The sequence below is a fragment of the Emys orbicularis genome, chromosome 19 (assembly GCF_028017835.1).
Source record: "Emys orbicularis isolate rEmyOrb1 chromosome 19, rEmyOrb1.hap1, whole genome shotgun sequence".
In the NCBI taxonomy this organism is placed as follows: domain Eukaryota; kingdom Metazoa; phylum Chordata; order Testudines; family Emydidae; genus Emys; species Emys orbicularis.
The window spans coordinates 12,147,617-12,161,600 of NC_088701.1; the positions used below are offsets into that span (position 1 = coordinate 12,147,617).

Below are 13,984 nucleotides of genomic sequence, written 5' to 3' on the forward strand. Positions count from 1 at the left end.
TTTTAAAAAGTTAAATAAAATTTGTATTTAATAAGTTTCCTTCATTTCCCTTTTAGTTATATAGGGCCAGATCCTCAGCTAGTGTAAATCAGTGTAGCACCACTGACTACAACAGACCTTTGCTGATTTACAACAGATGAGGATTCTGCCCATTACCCCCAGCTGACATCCCCCTTGGCTCTTTATAGAGAGATCCAGAAACATCGTATCTCCCAATAAACATTCTATCCTCACGCCTAGAGCTCGCTCTCTCTGCCCTGAGTGAAAAGAAAATTAAGGCCAAATGTATGTTGGAGAATCTCTGCTTCCACATGTAATATAGCTTCTCAAATTTCCACTAGCTGAGAATCTGGCTGTCTAGCTTCAGGCCCTTTAATACGATCAGTGAGGGGAGATATTGTGAAATGCTGGGCCTCCTTCTCCTCTCCCTTATACCATATGACCGCCATTGATTTCAGTGCATTTCTCCTGATTTACACTGATGTATGTGAGAAGAGAATCAGGCCCATTGTTCTTAGCCTCAATGGGAGGTGGCGGCAGGGCTGGATTTAGGGGCAGGTGACCCTGGTAACCACCTGGGTGCCAGGCTTGTGGGGCCGTGGGATTGGAGTGCTGTTTTTGTTGTTAGAGACAAAAGGGAAACCAGAATGTTTGAAGTAAAATGTTTCAGGTATTCCATATGTGGATTCATTTTTCACTAGCCTCCTAGAATGTTGTGAACCTTTATAGGATCTCATGGAACCTTCCAGATTTTCTGAGAACTACATTTTCCTCCAGCCTCCTAGAATGTTGTCAGCCACGCCCTCGCGACTATACATGGAGCAGGGCATCACCTATGGTTGGCAACTTTCCAATTGCACAAAACTGAACACGCTGGCCCCACCCCTTCCCCAAGGCCCCACCCCTTCCCCAAGGCTCCACCCCCACTTACTCCAGTGCCTCGCTCTCCCCCACCCTCACTAAAGGCTAGGTCTACACTGCAGCGGGGGTCCGACCTAAGATACGCAACTTCAGCTACGTGAATACCGTAGCTGAAGTTGCGTATTTTAGGTCGGCTTACCTAGCGGTGAGGACGCGGGAAAGTCGACCGCTGCCGCGCTGCCGCCGACTCCGCTGCCGCCTCCTGCCGAGGTGGATTTCCGGAGTCGACGGCAGAGCGATCAGGGATCGATTTTACCGCGTCTTCACTAGACGCGGTAAGTCGATCCCCGAAAAACCGATTGCTACCCGCCGGATCGGCGGGTAGTGAAGACAAAGCCTCACTTTCACTGCACTGGGGCAAGGGATAGGGGTACAGGAGGGGGTGAGGGCTCCGGCTGGGGGTGCGGGCTCTGGGGTGGGGCTGGGGATGAGGGTTTTGGGATGCAGGAGGGGGCTCCGGGCCAAGACCAAAGGATTTAGAGCGCAGGAGAAGACTCAGGGCTGGGGCAGGGTATTGGGGTGCAGAAGGGGATGCCGGCAGTGGGAGGGAGTTTGGATTGCAGGAGGGGGTTACATCTTGGGGCAGGGGGTTGAGGGTGGGGGCTCCGGCCAGGCAGCGCTTACCTCAGGCACCTCCCGGTCGGTGGTGCAGTGGGGCTAAGGCAGGCTCCCTGCCTGCCCTGGCTCCATACTGCTCCCGGAAGTGGCCAGCATGTTCAGCCCCTAGGCGGAGGTGCAGCCAGCTGACTCTGCGCAGTGCCCCTGCCCACAGTTGCTGCCCCCACAGCTCCCATCAGTCACAGTTCCCAGACAATGGGAGCTGCGGAGCTGGTGCTGGGAGTGGTGGCAGCACTCAGAGCTTCACTGATCACCACTGCGCCTAGGGGCCGGACATGCCGGCTGCTTCCAGGGAGCTTCACAGAGCCAGGGCTGGCAGGGCCTGCCTTAGCCCCACTGCACTGCCAACCGGACTTTTCAAGGCCTGGTCAACGGTGCTGTCCGGAGCCGCCAGGGGCCCTTTTCGACCGGGCATTCCGGTCGAAAACCGGACACCTGGCAACCCTAGTATCACCAGTTAGTCTTATGAGACAGGGATAAATCATGCATACAAATCACACATCAATGTCATGAAATGAGCTACAAATGCAATAAAAAATAAGGTATTTAAAAGTTTAACAAATGGAGGCGGGGGGGGGGGGGTGCCATTTGGTCGAGGGCCGGCCCTGGCTGCCGGTCCTCAATGCCTCTCAGAATTTAGCTCCATTTGTAGGATTTTCTAGTGCTTCTAGTTTCTACATGAAATTAATCATTATCTCAATTTTCATTTGCAATCCTGTAATGCTAACAGCTTCTTAAAGGGGAAGCTGCCAAAAGGACAGACCCAGAGTTACTGCTACTTCATTCTCCCTCGCTCCTTTCTGACAGACCTCCAGGTACTGCAGTCCAGTATAGGAAGTCTCCAGCTGGCTTTTCAGTATGGCCTAGTGACACTATTAAAAGACCTCTCAGTGGGACATAGCTGCAGAAAGAGGTTCCACCATGGGACAGAGTATTAGCAGACAAACTGGAATACCCTAAGGAGTGACAGAGGGAGAAAGAGGGAGTGAATGAATAAACGAACACAGAGAAGGAGGAATTATCCCTGACACCCAATCTTTCCTATTCTCGAAATTCTGGGTTTTCCCTTCAGAGCCTGTTTAGAACCTGAGATGTACCCACCCCTTTGGTCATTCCGCTACTCCTAATGACCCAGATGAAGTGAACCCCCACATTAGAGTCCAGATAATGCTGCTGAGAACTGCCAAGCCAATACCAGTTTCATTGCAGACACTCAATATGCGACTCACTTATTATGGCCACAAAAACGTTACACAAGGCATTATGTTTCACTAACCTGAGAACTTACCAGTTGTGTTTGTCCTCTGGGCACTTGCTGGTGGTAGAAACCAGAACAGTCCAAGGAGGAAAAACACTGGAGAGAAGATGAACAAAACTTGTTTAAAATCTAAGATATGGCTATAAACAACACAGGGAGACATTACTAAATAAAGGAGTCTAAGCACCTTTGTATGAGTCTGACCCTAATCTCAGTAACATTGGTGTACATTTGGAATGACTCCATCGGTTTACTTTTATTGGAGTTACCCTGGATTTATCCTGGGACTTAGGAGATCAGTATTAGGATCAGGGCGTTGGACCTCATTGATGTGGGGAGAATGGAAGCTAGGCACTGGATTTTTCTATTCTAGTCTCATCCTCTGATGCTCTGTAGGAGGCATCTGGGAGGCGGGAGTCTGAGTGGCTTCTAAGTGCCCTGAGGCAGGGTGTGATGGATTCACAGGGTCTGGTCTATGCTGCAGCCTGTAACCATTCCCTTTGGCAAGATCCCTGAGGTGTGCTGGGCCCCAAGGAACTACACAGTTCCACAGGGACAGACCCATGGCCTCCAAAACTAGGCCTTTGGGTGCCAGCAATCCCCGTCATTTTCCATGGCTCCCTGTAGTAGGTCCAGCAGAGTCAGACTCCAGTGGGAGGTTCGTTCTTTACTCCTTCAGGGAACAATGCTCTCAGTGAGTATTTGCAGTAATGCCAGGCAGCCTTTTCAAAACAAGGTAAGAATGTATTAGCCACTTGGCCTACAGAATCTGACAGTCATTACTTTAGCATAGAGAGGCACAGAATCATAGAATCATAGAATATCAGGGTTGGAAGAGACCTCAGGAGGTCATCTAGTCCAACCCCCTGCTCAAAGCAGGACCAATCCCCAACTAAATCATCCCAGCCAGGGCTTTGTCAAGCCGGGCCTTAAAAACCTCAAAAACCTTAAATAGCTCTCATTTCTTTTCCCCAGTTAATAAATCTTTACTTAATTTATTACAGGACTGGCTACATGCTCTTTCTTTGGTGAGAGACTAGGGCACAATTGACCTGGGGTCCTTTGGGACTGGCAGTAACCTGCATACTGCTGTGACTCTTGGTGTAAGGGACCATCTGTCACAAAGGGAGGCTCCCCTGGGTAGCGAGGTAGATCAGAGTGCCCAAGGGGACTGTCGGTGACTCCATGTTGAGGTGGTTCTAGTGCCTGAGGAGGTCACAGTGGATACTGGTTGCTGAAATCGAAGTATAGAACTCAGAACCAATCTGGGGTTTGCGCCCCATTTCCTACCAGTCTGCCCCGAGATTGGGACTTGTGCCCTGGAGTCCCTGCAGGGCAGCTTGACACTCCCAATCCCTGCATTGTCTTTGACTCCTCTCTGGGCCAGACTCCCCAGGTTAAGACATGGTCCATGCTGACCAATGCCAGGGCTCCTATGAGCCAGGCTGCTATAGAAACAAACCATCTTGGCTCTCTCTCGCCATCTCTGTTCCTTTAGTTCCAGGTGTGTTTCATGTGTCTCTGAAAGCTCAGCTCTAAACCCAGCCACCTGTCACCTTTCCCCTTTGTTCTCCCACGCAGGGCGCAGGGCGTTTGGTTTGCTGCCCTGCAAGGGGCCGGGAAATCTCCTTCCTCTCAGCTGTTGGTTGCTAGGAGTGAATGTCCCGCCCACTGGGGTTTCCTTTGTCTCTTCCAGACCCTCCATTCACATGTGTAGACTTTCTTTACTTAGTTTGTTAGTGACTCTGGTCTCCAACCAGACTGCTGAGTCAATTACCACATCACATCCCTTTACGCTCAATGCACAGAAATACAAAGGCCAGAGGGAAACTGAAGCATGCACAGGAATCATAAATCATTACCAAAATTCACACAATCACCACACAGGACTTTCCCCCTTTGCCCTTGTCATTTTGGGTTCTGTCAGATATAACCTTCTCCCATCTGTTCCTCAGGGGTCAGCAAGCCCACTGCTAGCAGGGAAGCAAACACACACCCTAAAGAGGAGCAAGATGCACAATAAGTTTCCAGGAGAGCATGTATCTTGCTAATCTCTTTAGCCAACAGTTGGTGCTGCAGCTGCTCTCTGACTGTGAAGCCCAACTGGTCACAGAATGTACATCTACACCGCGCAGCAGCCTGCAGCAGCAAGGCTCAGAACCCAGCTCGACAGACTCAGGCTCGTGCGACTGTGCTAAAAGTAGCTGTGTACACAGAACTTCTAAGTTGTGGCTTGGACGGGAGGTCAGGCTCTGAAGTGTAGGGAGGAGGATGGACCTCGGCTGGTCCAAACCACAACTTAAAAGTGTGTCTGCACAGCTATTTTTATCATGGTAGCACAAACCCGAGTCTGTCAAGGGTCCCTGCCACAGGCTGTGTAGATGTATCCTGATAGGCCAGGGAACCTCCGAAGTACCTGAGGACAGAACCCTTCTAGCTTCCCCTCCCTGGCATCTCCAATAAGTTGCCAGCTGGCTACTCCCAGCTATTCCGAGGAGAGCGGCTTGCCTGCCACACTCTCCCATACATCATGGCTCTGTCATCACTAACTCGGCTCTACTTACCTGGAGGAAATGCGAAGCCTCGGCGTCCCATGGCTGCTCAGAAGATAAGCTCTGAGATTCTGACCCTGGCAGCTTCCTTATTAACTAGAAACAAGACCAAAAGCAGAACCGACACACACTCAGTCACAGCATCTTCCTCTTTAGTCCCCTTGTCTCTGGAAACAGAGTCATAGAATCATAGAATATCAGGGTTGGAAGGGACCTCAGGAGGTCATGTAGTCCAACCCCCTGCTCAAAGCAGGACCAATTCCCAACTAAATCATCCTAGCCAGGGCTTTGGGCCAAGTTCACCTCACTGGAGTCAGTAACTGATCCCACTAAGGGGATGGGCCCTTTATTATTTATTATCTTCCCTAACCCCTGCAGAGTGCTGGGTGCCCTCACAGGGCAACAGGGAATCAGACAGTCCTTATGCTCCATATCTCTTAGCTAAAGGGGTAAAAGGCTCATGCTTTTAGTGCAGAAGATTCTAGGTACAATCCCTGCTGATGACCCACAGTGGAATGTGTCTTAGGATGGGGCCCAGAGGAGGGAACTGGGGAAGGAATAGTGGGGGTACAGGAATGTCTCCTCACTAGTCACTCAGGGCAGAATGCCCAGGACACTAGGAGGATGGGTCAGCATCTGTGCACCCAGGCACTCAGCCTGTGACCCAGGTTTTGAGAAGGAACTGTGTAACTGACCTCCTGGAGGGGAGCAGTCACACAGCTGACTTCTCAGGGACAGCGAAAGGAGTGGCGAAGCTGTGATGGAGCAGGGAGCGGGGCAGATTTGACCTGGGAATGTTGCCTGGGAGTTACATTGAGCTACCTGAGCTGTAACCTGAGCCAGGAGGGGGGGTGGGAGAAATGACACCTTCTGCCTGGGAGACTGAACAAAGGAGAGGAGGAGCAGAGGGGAGGGGAAAAGAAAGCGGCTGGAGGGATTTGGGAGTTTTTGAGTTGCGAGCTGGGTGGTGCAATGCAGGGAACCCCAAGCTGGGGTCTAAGCTCCCTGAACCCCCAAAAGGACTTTATTGGTGAGTCCTGGTTGTACCTACAAGCCCTGCTGTAGACTGTGTTCGTATTGTCCAATAAACCTTCTGTTCTCCTGGCTGGCTGAGAGTCACAGTGAATCTCAGGAAGAGGGGTGCAGGGCACTGACTCCCCTACACTCCGTGACAGAAGGATACCCCAATCCAGGTCCCAGTTTTTCAGGATGCTATTTCTGATAAGCTTTTGGAAAGTAACTGTGTCTCTGTAAATCAAGATGCAGCTCCAATGCCTGTGATAACAGAGGAGATTGGACCAGGAAATTGCCAGGTGGTAGTTTGTGAGAGTGCAAGTGACCCAACTGACAGAGAAGGGGGTGTTTTCCCCCAGGCTGGTGAGAGGCAGGGAGCAGTTATGGGAAAGCTGCTGGGAAAAGGTGAATCTGATCGAAGGGTAAACACACCTAGCCCAGAGAGCACAGATCACAGCCCTCTAGGGGGCAGAGAAGGTCTCAGTGCTGGGAGGAGGAAACACAGGGGAACCCCAAAAGGGGAGCTGGATTTTCTGCATATGTACAGTCCTGGGGTTGGGAGACCACTCCCCAAAGGGCCAGCCAATGTGCAGGATCCCCCTGAACACTTATCTTGCCAGACTCTGAGGCAGTGAAATTCCAGAAACATGATTAAATTAAGAGCCCACATAGAGGGGAACACTGGAGGGAAACAAAATCCAGTGACTGATTACATGGGAGAGAGTCAAAGGACAGCATGGGTAATGAACAACTAACCTCAAACTAGAATATCTGAACAGAGGGCATGATCTCATAAAGATACTTGTAAACACACACCTGAGATACAAAATTTGGTATTAATGTTAAGAACATAAGAATGGCCGTACTGGGTCAGACCAAAGGTCTATCCAGCCCAGTATCCTGTCTACCAACAGTGGCCAATGCCAGGTGCCCCAGAGGGAGTGAACCTAACAGGCAATGATCAAGTGATCTCTCTCCTGCCATCCATCTGCACCCTCTGACAAACAGAGGCTAGGGACACCATTCCTTACCCATCCTGGCTAATAGCCAAGAATTTATCCAGTTCTCTTTTAAACCCTGTTATAGTCCTAGCCTTCACAACCTCCTCAGGCAAGGAGTTCCACAAGCTGACTGTGCGCTGAGTGAAGAAGAACTTCCTTTTATTTGTTTTAAACCTGCTGCCCATTAATTTCATTTGGTGGCCCCTAGTTCTTATATTATGGGAACAAGTAAATAACTTTTCCTTATTCACTTTCTCCACATCACTCATGATTTTATAAACCTCTATCATATCCCCCCTTAGTCTCCTCTTTTCCAAGAATTTTGACATGGATGTTGAACCTTATGATAATGCTACTTTTCAATTAATACCTGTAAACAGGTTTAAAGCTTATCACAGAAGAAAACCCATAAAAAACCCGGTTTGCTGTGTATGAATGAGGAAACTGAGGCACATTGCCTCATAGCCTTGATAGCTGGGTGCCAAGAGAACTATAACACAAACTGCCTTCGAGCTAGTCAGTGACTAACCCTCTTGCAGTAAACTAAGGGGGGAGGTTCTGTACCTCGGGGGAACACTCTGCACCCCCATGTTCATCCTTATAATATGATTGTGTGGTATCCAATGCAAAGTTTGTCATGTTGGGTTTCTTTGGAAGGCTCATGATGCACTGAGCATTGTTGTTATAGTGATGTTATAGTAATGTTATAGGTTGTAAATTCATGTATATAGTTATGAGGCTGAAAATGTGTCCTCATGACTTAAAACAGGCCCAGGCAAAAGTCTCCAAGAGCAGAGGGGCAGTTTACACCTCATCAGGGCATGTATGGGACAAACCCAGCCCAGCCTCACAGGAACAAAGGACACTGGCCTAGGTAGCAACAAAGGATCTGTTGGACTCTTGAATGAGTCACCCCCCCTTCCTTTGGTCAGTTTTGGACTGCGATGAGGTAATGCTCACCTGACTCTGAAGTGGGGGCAAAGCCAAGAGGGAAGAAAGAACATGACAAAAGGGAGAGATATTTCCCATGCTCTTCCTCTCTCTTCCACCTCCATCAACACACATCCCCACCAAGCTACTGAAGCACTGATCAAAGGGGTGAGCCTGGCTGAAGGGCAACCAGCCAGCCTGTGGTGAGAACCATCTAAGTTTGTAAGGACATTGAAAGTGTTAAGATCAGCTTAGAATGCGTTTTGCTTTTATTTCATTTGACCAAATCCAACTTGTTTTGCTTTGACTTATAATCACTTAAAATCTATCTTTGTAGTTAATACATTTGTTTGTTTATTCTACCTGAAGCAGTGTGTTTGGTTTGAAGCATGTCAGAGACTCTCCTTGGAATAACAAGCCTGGTACATATCAATTTCTTTGTTACACTGACAAACTTATATAAGCTTGCAGCCTCCAGTGGGCATAACTGGACACTGCAAGACGGAGGATCCTAGGTTTGTGTCTGGGACCAGAGATATTGGCTAGTGTCATTCAGTTGCACAATTCAAGGAGCAACTTATATGCCAGAGGCTGTGCGTGAACAGCCCAAGAGTGGAGGTTCTCACAGCAGAGCAGGGTAACACTGGCTCCCAGAGTCAAGGATTGGAGTGACCTAGCAGATCACCAGTCCAGATAACACCAGACGGGAACATCACAGGGGCGCAGCGAGCAGCGTTGTATCTGCAGCTTGTTACTCCAAGTGGAGTTCACACTTTAAGCACTGATATTTGTGATTTTAACTGGGTCTTAAGTGCAGTTCCTAAAAACAGTCAAGAGGAGGTCACAGTTTTGTTATTTTCTGTTTGTTTATTTTGGGTGAGGGAAATAAGCACAAGAAAGCAGAAAAATGACTACCAGTGAGGCAGCTACAAAACTAGAGCTGGCCAGACTGGAAGTAGCAGAGAAGGCAAAGGACCGCAAGTTTCAAATGTGGTAGGCAGAAATGAGGCTCAAAGAAGCAGCTGCGGCCAGGGAAACTATGGAGGCAGAGGCAGCCAGGGAGGCAGCCAGGGTGGAGGCTGACCACAGAAGGGCCATGGTAGAAAAAGAGAAAGAGAGGGAAGAAAGAGAAACAGAGAGAGAGAGACTGAGAGAGAGAGAGAGAGAGAGAGAGAGAGAGAGAGAGAGAGAGAGAGAGAGAGAACACCAACTGGACCTGTTAGAGAAGCAGAAGCAGAACCAGAACCCCCTGACCCCAACGACTCTCATCACTCCAAAAATCCATAAATGGGAACACTTATGTCCTCCACACAGTGAAAAGGATGATATTGCTGAATATCTGACTGCCTTCGAAATGCTGTGTGTAATACATGAAATCCCTGATGATACGAGAGTTCCTACCCTGATTGCAAAATTAACTGGTAAAGCTTGAAATGCATTCAATGGAATGCCTAATGAAGATGCTTTAGACTATTGTAAATTTAAAGAAACTGTTTTGCGAAGTTTTCAGATTACCTCTGAAACATATAAAGTTAAATTTAGGAATCTTAAGAGGGATATCGATATGAGTAATGGGGAATATGTAAACAAAATGAAAGATTTGTTGGGAAAATGGGTGAGGGGCAAAGAGGTGGCAAGTTTTGAAGGATAGCTTCATCTTGTTGCTCAAGAGCATTTTAAAGCATATGTAAGGCTGATGTCAAGCAGTGTCTATGGGACAAAGATGTAAAGTCTGTGGATGAGATGGCTTTTTTAGCTGATGCCTTCGAACAGACTCAGGCGTCTATTAGACTCAGGCCACACAAAGAGGGGTTTAAAACTGGTTGGAAGGGAGGATCCCATTTTGCCCCTGGGAAGAGAGAAGGGGGTTGGGAGCCTAAACATGTGTTCTAGAATTTGACCCTAAGTTAACTTTGCCTGTTTGCAAATTTCTCCCAAATGGATTGCAATTCCCTTGAATAAAAACAATGAGGAGTCCTTGTGGCACCTTAGGGACTAACAAATTTATTTGGGCATAAGCGGATGCATCTGATGAATTGGGTTATAGCCCACAAAACCTTATCCCCAACTAATTTGTTAGTCTCTAAAGTGCCACGAGGACTCCACGTTGTTTTTGCTGATACAGACTAATACAGCTACCCCTCTGAAACCAATTTCCTTGAATATATTCATTGTTCAACATTATCCATGGAATAATTTTGCGAAATGATTTATTCGATGTTCAGTTCTCAAGCTGTTTTAATTGATTGCTTAAGTCACCCAGTCTTATTTCGAACTCTTAAATTCTGGTGCCTAAATCCCAGTTACTATTTTGATACTCACTTCCTACTAAATCTGTGAGGGCAGGGAAGATGCAACAACAAAATTGTTGATAAATATTTTGTACTTATTCTATGAAATTTTGAAATATAAAAAATTTCAGCCAGCTACATCGTTGCTCAAAAACTAAAAAAACTTTGATATTTTCCTCCCTACATTCTCCCTTCCCCCAACCCCCATTTGTTGAAATTCAAAATCTTCTTGATTCTTCCCCTACTCCTTTTTTTGGTTAAAGTTTGCGGTTGAAGGGGGAGAGGGGTAGCTCCCTTTTATGGACACCCATCCAGCCAGTTAGCAATAAAGTCCCTCTTGGTGGCTGTTCTCAGCTTGCTTTACCTGTAAAGGGTTAACAAAGTCCCCAGGTGAAGGAAAGGGAGTGGGCACCTGACCAAAAGAGCCAATGGGAAGGCTAGAACTTTTTAAAATGGGGGAAAAAATTCAATTTTGTGTTTCTGTTGTTGCTCTCCGGGAAAGAGGGGAACAGGGAGCAGTTATGCTATGAGAAGCTTTAAGGCAGGTATGATCATAAATCATCAGATCATACCTAGAACTACTTATTTGAAACTCCCAAATGTGTAAGTAGATCAGAAATGTTTAGAAAATTGCGACTAGGGTTATTTCTGTTTATTTCTTATGGTGAATGGACTCCTCTGTGCTAACCCCAGATGCTTTTGTTTGCTTGTAACCTTTAAGCTGAACCACCAAGAAAGCTATTTTCGGTGCTTAATTTTTGGAATTGCTCTTTTAAAATCTAGCAAAATCCTAAATTCCAGATTTTTTTTCTTTCTTTTTTGTTTTTAATAAAATTTAACTTTTTTTAAGAACAGGATTGGATTTTTGGTGTCTAAGAGGTTTGTGCATATGTTATTTAATTAGCTAGTGGCAACAGCTAATTTCCTTTGTTTTCTTTCTCAGCTCTTCCCTGGGGAGTGGGGACTGTTAAAGGGCTTGAGGGTACCCCACAGGTGCGTCTTCCTGGGTTCCAAAAGGGGTTTTGCATTTGGGTGGCTCAGGCTTTGGTCCTTGTTCCTGGCGTCATGTAATAATTTTTGTTGTCAGAAGGGGGTCGCAGATGGTGCAATGAAGTTTGAGAACTGCTGAGCTGAATCAAATCTAGCTTGGCTATTCCTGCCTCCTGATTGCAGTGTAGACATTCCCTGAGTGTCACAGGACCCATATGCAGCAGTAGCAGGACCTGGGTGTGTTTCTACCTATGTTCCTATAGAAAGAGGGGTGCAGGCAGGAGGGTTTGAAGGGGTGTTGGCCTAGCAGATGTGCTCTCAAAGACACACGGTATGGGTAGCGCAGAAGACCAGAAGCTGCAAACTTGGGAGTGGGCAAGCAGTCATCTCCTGAAAATACAAGGAGAGAAGAATTTTAAGGTCTTCTTTCCCCATAGAAGACAACTAGAGGTAAGATGTCTTCCAGATCCCTAATAGAAATCTTTGTGCTCCACCACTGAGCAATGAGGAATGGAGGGGAGAGTCCTGTATAACCAGAGCCCAAACTAACAAGGGCGAACAGGGAAAGACCTGTCTCATCCTCAAAACATGCAGTGCTGGGAGAATGAAAAACCACTCAGACCCAGGCCCCTAAGCAATATCAGAGGATGAGACCTGAATGAAAAAAATCGAGTGTCGGGGCTTTAGTCTCCTGTCATTTACATCGGGCTTTTACTGGAAATACTCCTGATCTTATTTACACTGGTATAAATCTGAATGACCTCAGTGACACCGGAGCAACCCCATTGTTTTCAAAAGTTTCGCCCAAATCTAACCGATTGGAACTAAGGCCTTGTCTACACTAGGAAGGATTTGCTGGTATAACTATTTTAAAGAATCTGTGAGGCTCCTTAGAATGGTACCCATATAATGTATTTAGGGCTGCCAACGTTCTAATAGCACAAAACCGAACACCCTAACCCCACCCACTGCCTTGCCCCTGCCCCGAGGCCCTGCCCCTGTCCTGCCCCTTCTCCAAGGCCCTGCCTCTCATTCACTTCATGCCCCCACTCTCTGTCGCTCGCTCTCCCCCACCCTCAGTCATTTGCTCATTTCACCAGGCTGGGGCAGGGAGTTGGGATGCAGGAGGGGGTGAGGGCTCCAGCTGGGGGTGTGGCTGTGGGGTGGGACCAGGGAAGAGTGGTTTGGGGTGCATGAGGGGGCTCCGGGCTGGGGCTGAGGAGTTTGGAGTGCAGTAGGGGATTCTGATCTGGAGCAGGGGATTGGGGTATGGGAGGGGTACGGGATGCGGGCTCCAACTTCCTGGTACAAGTGCTGGAGGAACCGACTAGGAGCCGTGCTCCTCTTGACCTGCTCCTTACAAACAGGAAAGAATTGGTAGAGGAAGTAGAAGTGGGTGGCAACCTAGGCAGCAGTGACCATGAGATGGTTGAGTTCAGGATCCTGAAAAAAGGAAGAAAGGAAATTAGCAAAATATGGACCTTGGACTTCAGAAAAGCAGACACAATAAGGCTAGGTCTACACTACCCGCCTGAATCGGCGGGTAGAAATCGACCTCTCGGGGATCGATTTATCGCGTCCCATCAGGACGAAGTGCAGAAAGAATAGCAAATATGGCAGACAACCAGCTGGGCTTAACAGTGAAATCTTCGGTGAGCTTAAACTCAAAAAGGAAGCTTACAAGAAGTGGAAATTTGGACAGATGACTAGGGAGGAGTATAAAAATATTGCTCGAGCATGCAGGGGTGTATTCAGGAAGGCCAAGATACAATTGGAGTTGCAGCTAGCAGGGGATGTGAAGGGTAACAAGAAGGGTTTCTACAAGTATATTAGCAACAAGAAGAAGGTCAGGGAAAGTGTGGGACCCTTATTGAATGGGGAAGGCAATATAGTGACAGATGATGTGGAAAAAGCTGAAGTACTCAATGCTTTTTTTTGCCTTGCTCTGCACAGACAAGGTCAGTCCCCAGACTGCTGCACTGGAAGCCCAGTATGGAGAGGAGGTGAGCAGCCCTCAGTGGTGAAAGAACAGGTTAAGGACTATTTAGAAAAGCTGGACATGCCCATGTCCCTGGGTCCAAATCTAATCCATCCAAGGGTGCTGAGTGAGTTGGCGGATGTGATTGCAGAGCCACTGGCCATTATCTTTGAAAACTCATGGCGTTCGGGGGAGGTCCCGGATGATTGGAAACAGGCAAATATAGTGCCCAGATTTTAAAAAGGGAAGAAAGAGAACCCGGGGAACTACAGATCAGTCAGCTTCACTTCAGTCCCCAGCAAAATCATGGAGCAGGTCCTCCAGGAATCCATTTTGAAGCAATTGGAGGAGAGGAAGGTGATCAGGAACAGTCAACATGGATTCACCAAGGGCAAGTCATGCCTGACCAACCTAATTGCCTTCTATGATGA

At 47.8% G+C, this 13,984-nt stretch overlaps 1 pseudogene; it reads left to right on the forward strand.

Annotated features, from left to right (window-relative positions):
• LOC135891989 (adhesion G protein-coupled receptor E3-like) overlaps nucleotides 1-13,984 on the forward strand; it is a 209,678-nt pseudogene that overhangs the window by 33,416 nt on the left and 162,278 nt on the right.